The sequence below is a fragment of the Acomys russatus genome, chromosome X, assembly GCF_903995435.1.
Source record: "Acomys russatus chromosome X, mAcoRus1.1, whole genome shotgun sequence".
In the NCBI taxonomy this organism is placed as follows: Eukaryota; Metazoa; Chordata; class Mammalia; order Rodentia; family Muridae; genus Acomys; species Acomys russatus.
The window spans coordinates 113490677-113496463 of NC_067169.1; the positions used below are offsets into that span (position 1 = coordinate 113490677).

Genomic DNA, 5787 nt, shown 5'->3' on the forward strand with positions numbered 1-5787 from the left:
GACATTATTTCTGGATGTAATAGCCTATTTCCTTAGAGATTAGGTGAACTTGCTTTGTGTTGTACAGGAAAACGACATTGCAACTTTTGTTGTGGCAGGAGTCATTGATTTGGAGTACCACTATTTATTGCATGCTCATCTGAGATTATTACAAACAAAATCCGTCCAAATATATTTGGGTTTTATTGTCTAGCTGCGAAAGTGGCAACAGTCATCCAGTGTCATCACAGAAAACAAGGCACTTTAAAACCTCTAAGGTGCCTTTCCAGTTTCCATCCTTTAAAACAGTTGTATTTCCTATAATATTCATTGCATCATTCACTAATTTATTAAATAAATAAGTTATTGTAGATGTGCTTTATACCTCATCATAGGCAAGGCAGTGAAGGTAAGTATATTACCTAACTTTAATTCTTCATCTAAGGAGAACAACACCAGTTGAGAAGGCAAGTGCATATATAGAAAACTGCAATCATTTTGCTGCTATTTTTAAAGATTTCTTTCTTTTTAAAAAATTGTTTATTTTAATTTTATATGTATGGTGTTTTGCCTGCTTGAGTATATGCGAGCCATATGTGTACTTGTTGTCCACAGTGCCCATAAGAGCGTGTCCAATCCCCTGGGATTGGAGTTACATCATTGTAAACTGCCATGTAGAAGATATAAGCTGAACCCAGGACTTCTACATGATTAATCAGTGCTCTTAACTTCTGAGCCATCTCTCTAGCCACAAAATTTCAATGATTTAATAGGCAGAAGGTGATTTCAAAATAAGGTTATTCATTAGCAACAGGATATTTTTTATCCACATAGATTGATTTTTGAGATAAAAACTGTTTCACTACAGTTTTAAAAAATAAAATGTTACATTGGTAATTAATGTTTGACATTTTATATCCCCATTGCAAAAGCGTTAACTCAGTGGCACCTTACAGTAAGCCCATAAATATGTATTAGTGTATTTAGCTCTGCTGCCCTGTGAAGTCAGCCTTCTTCAGTCCTTCATGGCTGAGGACATATACCTCCTATTATTTTCAATGATTTTTTTCAATTATAATCTTACCAACATAAATATAAAAGATTGATCATTATTAAGCCACCAGCATACTCTCTGTCCTCTCTATACCTTTTCAATCACGTCACTTTGCTCTCCTATCTATTATTTCTTTACACTGAGCTTAGTAGCTACAGTGATACTTATCTGTATTCTGCTTTGGCTAGTTCACCTCCTGTCTTCTTCCTTTAGTCCTCTTTTTAGCATACTGCAACTGTGCAAATGTCCATGGATTAGAGGTCTTATCTTTGACTACACTTGAATACATGAGAATATGTTTATTATTTTAAAAGCCACCTCTAAGCCACCTAATAAGCATTTTAGATATGTCTTACTTCCCTAAAATCTCAACTTTAACTAACTCTCTGATAAGAACATAAATATTCAACACCATCCAACTACTGGTAAAACCTGAAAGCACTCTGTCTATATGTAGCAGTAGTCTTTGTCTATTCATATAGTCAAAATCTTTAGTTATATTTCATACTTCATTTTCATATAGTTTTGAAATATGGAATGCTTCAAAATTTATGTGTCATCCTTGCCCAGTGGCCATGCTAATCTTCTCTTTATTGTTCCAGTGTTAGTATATGTACTGCTGAAGCAAGAACCATGCTCATACATTATTCATAGTCAATTCAATATTCTATTCAGCCTTTTTTTTAAGTATGCTTAATCATGAACAATAAGTTATAATTCTTCCCAACTTCATGTTCTTAAATTTTTTAAAGCTTATTCTTTAAGCAAATAATGGAACTATTTTTAATTGAAAAACCTTTTTAAATATGATATATTATAATCTCAGTTTACCCTTCTCCAATCCCTCCCATAACATCCTTACCTACCATACCCTACGCCCATTTCAATGGCATCTTACTGGATATTTTAACCACACTTCTGTGTAGACCCCATGACTAGTAGTAAATAGCCAAAGCAAAACGAGCTCAGTGGTACTTTTGTAAATTATTTTTGCTCATATTGCTTTCGGGGGCCTTGTTTGTTTTGCTGGACATTTTTTTTGTATGTTATGGCTTCTGATTTGATATTTTTATTGTTGATTTTGTGTTTTATTTTTGAGATTATAATTTTTCCTCCCCTCATCTTTTCAAATCTGCTCATATATCTCTATTTTGTTCTTCTTCAAATTTATGTGCTCATTTTTAATTGTTGTTTCATGTGTGTGTGTGTGTGTGTGTGTGTGTGTGTACATTTATGAGTAAACCTTCTCAGTCTTCATAATATTACTATACATTTATGTTTTAGGGATGACTACTTAGTATTAGATAACACATTGGTATGTTCTTCCCTTAGTTACGTGTGTGTGTGTGTGTGTGTGTGTGTGTGTGTGTGTGTGTGTGTAGCATTGATGCAGCATAGGCTTCCCTCTTAAGCATTTCTATTTGTGTCCTATTTCAGTTCCTATTTAGGCAGCTTTGTTGTTGTGACTTTATGGTTGTAGCATTCCTCATTTCTAGGAGACACAATCCCACACCAAACTCCCTGTTTTTATGGTTCTTACAGTCTTTTGGTCCACAGTTCAACATTAAAACTTGACCCTTGTTTTTAGGAGTATTTTATAGAAATATCCATGGAACTGGGCTCCACATCTGTGCATTTTGCTTTGTCCCAGCTTTTTGTAGTCATCTCCATCAGTTGCAAAGAGATGTTTCCTTGATGAGCTATAAGGACTGTACTTATCTGTTGGTATAAGAATAAATGTTTTGAATGTATATAGGGGTTATGAGGGTTGAATAAAGTGTGTTTGTTGCTTTTCCTACTAGATTTATGGCATAATTAGCCCTTATTAGTTGGCTAGGTCTTTAGTCCCAGGCATGGTGTCCTTCTTGTTTCAGTGAGTCTTAACTATACATAGAGAGTTATTGGTTATCACCAATGTATCATGCCACCATTGCCTCTTAGGGTTACTGTGTCATATTAGTCATTGCTGTACTTTATATGCGTCATAGCTGTGTGGGACTACTTGATGCTTCCCTCCTTTAGAAGGTTGCATGATGCCTTCTGTTAGCATGAAGTCCAGTCCAGTTTAAGAACCCCTGAGCCCTGTGTCTGGAGTACATGGTGACTTCAGCAATTTACCTCCAACATTCCACTCCTGAAGGCCAGCAAAAGAAATAGCAATAGGCTATATGTTTTATGAGTTTCTTATACAGTGCTGAACATTGCTGGCTTTATTTTATATTTTAGCTAATACAGTAGAATTTTTACAGTCACCAGTAAACATATATAAATACATTAAATGTTTCTGTTTCTCTGCATTTTTGAGAATTTCATATATGCCTACTGAATTTGTATCATTTCTATCCCATTTTCTCCCTTTCAAATTCCTTCCCTATTTTTCCCATTCTCTTTCATGTACATAGGAGCAACACTAAATGGATTCAGCTATATGTATTTCCATCTAACAATAATAATCAGGGCCTCTGTTGAATTTTAGAAAATATAGGCATAATTGTGTTTTGTATGGCAGGAAGACTGATATGTAAGTAGGGTAAAACTTAGAGTGGGAATCCTATGTGTATATTATGAAACTTTTTAAATAATTGAGATAAAAGTTAGGAGGATCCGTACTCTTCACTTGTGGCCTTGTCTTTGTTGTCAGGTCCTTCTGAATTAGAAGAACATGTAAATTTCTTATCTTAGCAACAGGACACTCTGTCTTAGCACTATGTATGTTAGTTCATGTGCTTGTTATGCAAATTTAGCAGGAAATGAGGGGTATAAAAAGTAAGTGACTAAGCAGAAGGTATAAGTGATGACAAATGAATATTCCTATTAGTAATATTACTATCCATTTATAGCATGTCGTACAACCATCAAGAACAAATAGTGAATAAAATTTAATTATTCATTAAAAAATGTATATTTATCTGACATTATATGTCAGTCACTGCCCTAAATGTTCTGAATGTACAAATAAAATAAAATTTCTATGTATTACAGAACTTGAAGAAATCAAGATAAAACTGACCTGGACACCAGCTCCATGAAGCCTGGCTCTCATAGTATCAGATGTTGCTGTGCAATCTGCCAAGGGAAAAAACAGTTAAAAATCCTGTGTATCTGTAAAGCCTACAAAACAATGGCCAACATAGCAAGATAGCTCCAAGGGTGCAACAGTGTCACATATCTTCTCAAATCAGAAGCATGCTCGGCAGAGTCAGTAATGGCCAGAGGTCAGAGCCTTGTTGGTGGGAAGGGAGGTAGCTTCAGATATTGAGGACTCAACTATCCCTAATATACAGAGCTATATTTATCAGTCCCATGCCACTATAGGACTAGTCTCTGCAGTCCTTCAGATACCCTTTGTTCCCTCTGTGCAACTTTGTTTGATTAATTTGCTGCTGAAATAATCCAATTGTATGATTGTTTCTCCTAGCTTTGTCCCATTTCTCCCCTGGAAATAGTATACGAGATACTATACTTCTTAATCAATTTGCTTGATATATGACTTTTTCTGTGAAAAATATCCCAAATGAAGATTTTATATCTCTTAGATCTTATATTTTCTCTATCTTTCTTATTTCCTGGCCAGATTCCACTTAGAAATTTATCACCCAAAATGATCAGTTTGTTGGGATCAATCCATATCTGATCAAAATATAGATAATAAATGATCATTGGTACCCAGGCAAGTTGCTGCATTTACAGTACAACTGACCAACTAAAGTTCAGAGGATATTGTGTAATTGGAGCAGAAATATTGATTTTAAGAGTCATAGGATCAAGGCTGCTGCAAGATATTGTGTGTATATAACAAAGAATGTCTACCCTTAACATCATAACACTAAACAAGACCTGCAAAGTCAGTACACCAGTAGACATGCCAATGGGAATGGGAGAAATTTCATAATTTAAACACACACACACACACACACACACACACACACACACACACACACAGAGAGAGAGAGAGAGAGAGAGAGAGAGAGAGAGAGAGAGAGAGAGAGAGAGAGAGAGAGAGAGGATTAACTTTCTCTAGAGAAACGATCCCTGGTATATGTTAGCCAATCCCAAGTGGTCAACCCTAAACCATGTGCATACAAACAAGAATAAATGGGCTAAGTAGGCTCTCTCACTGCCCCAACTCTCTCTCTGTCTGTCTCTCTGTCTCTCTGTCTCTGTCTCTGTCTCTGTCTCTGTCTCTCTCTCTCTCTCTCTCTCTCTGTGTCTGTGTATGTGTGTGTGTGTGTGTGTAAACAGCAAAAATTATAGAAGATGTCATGAATTGGGGAAGTAGGGTGATCAATGAAGATGCTGGAGGCTGAGACAGAGGGGTGGAAATGATGCAAATAGAGTACTCATGTCTGAAATAATCAAAAAGAATTTTTAAAAAAAGAAACATTGAAAGTCAATAAATATTTACTAATATGTGTAAGTCACTAATAATCAGTGAAATCCAAACTTTTTCTGATATATTTTATTTCCATTTCAGTCAGAAAAAGATTATAAAAGTGGTAAGACCTCATGAGGTGATACAGGAAACCATAGTCCCACTTTTATTGTGAATGTAAGTAGAAATAGACATTTGGAAGTTAATGTGAAATATTATACCAAAATTGAGATTACTCAGAGGAAACAAATAGCCAGAACAAGGAAACAGCCTAAGTGTCCCCCAGTAGAAGAATGGATATAGAAAGTATAGTACATTTACACTACGGAATACTATGCAGCTATTAAAAACAAGGAATTCCCAAAATCTGTGGACAAATGGA

The 5787-nt window shown here is 35.3% G+C and overlaps 1 non-coding gene across 1 annotated transcript; it reads right to left on the reverse strand.

Moving 5' to 3' along the window:
- Positions 1-1559: 1559 nt before the first annotated feature.
- LOC127185975 (U6 spliceosomal RNA) lies at positions 1560-1665 on the reverse strand. The gene has a single exon (XR_007830240.1). It is a non-coding gene; the product is annotated as a U6 spliceosomal RNA (small nuclear RNA).
- Between the last annotated feature and the right edge of the window lie 4122 nt (positions 1666-5787).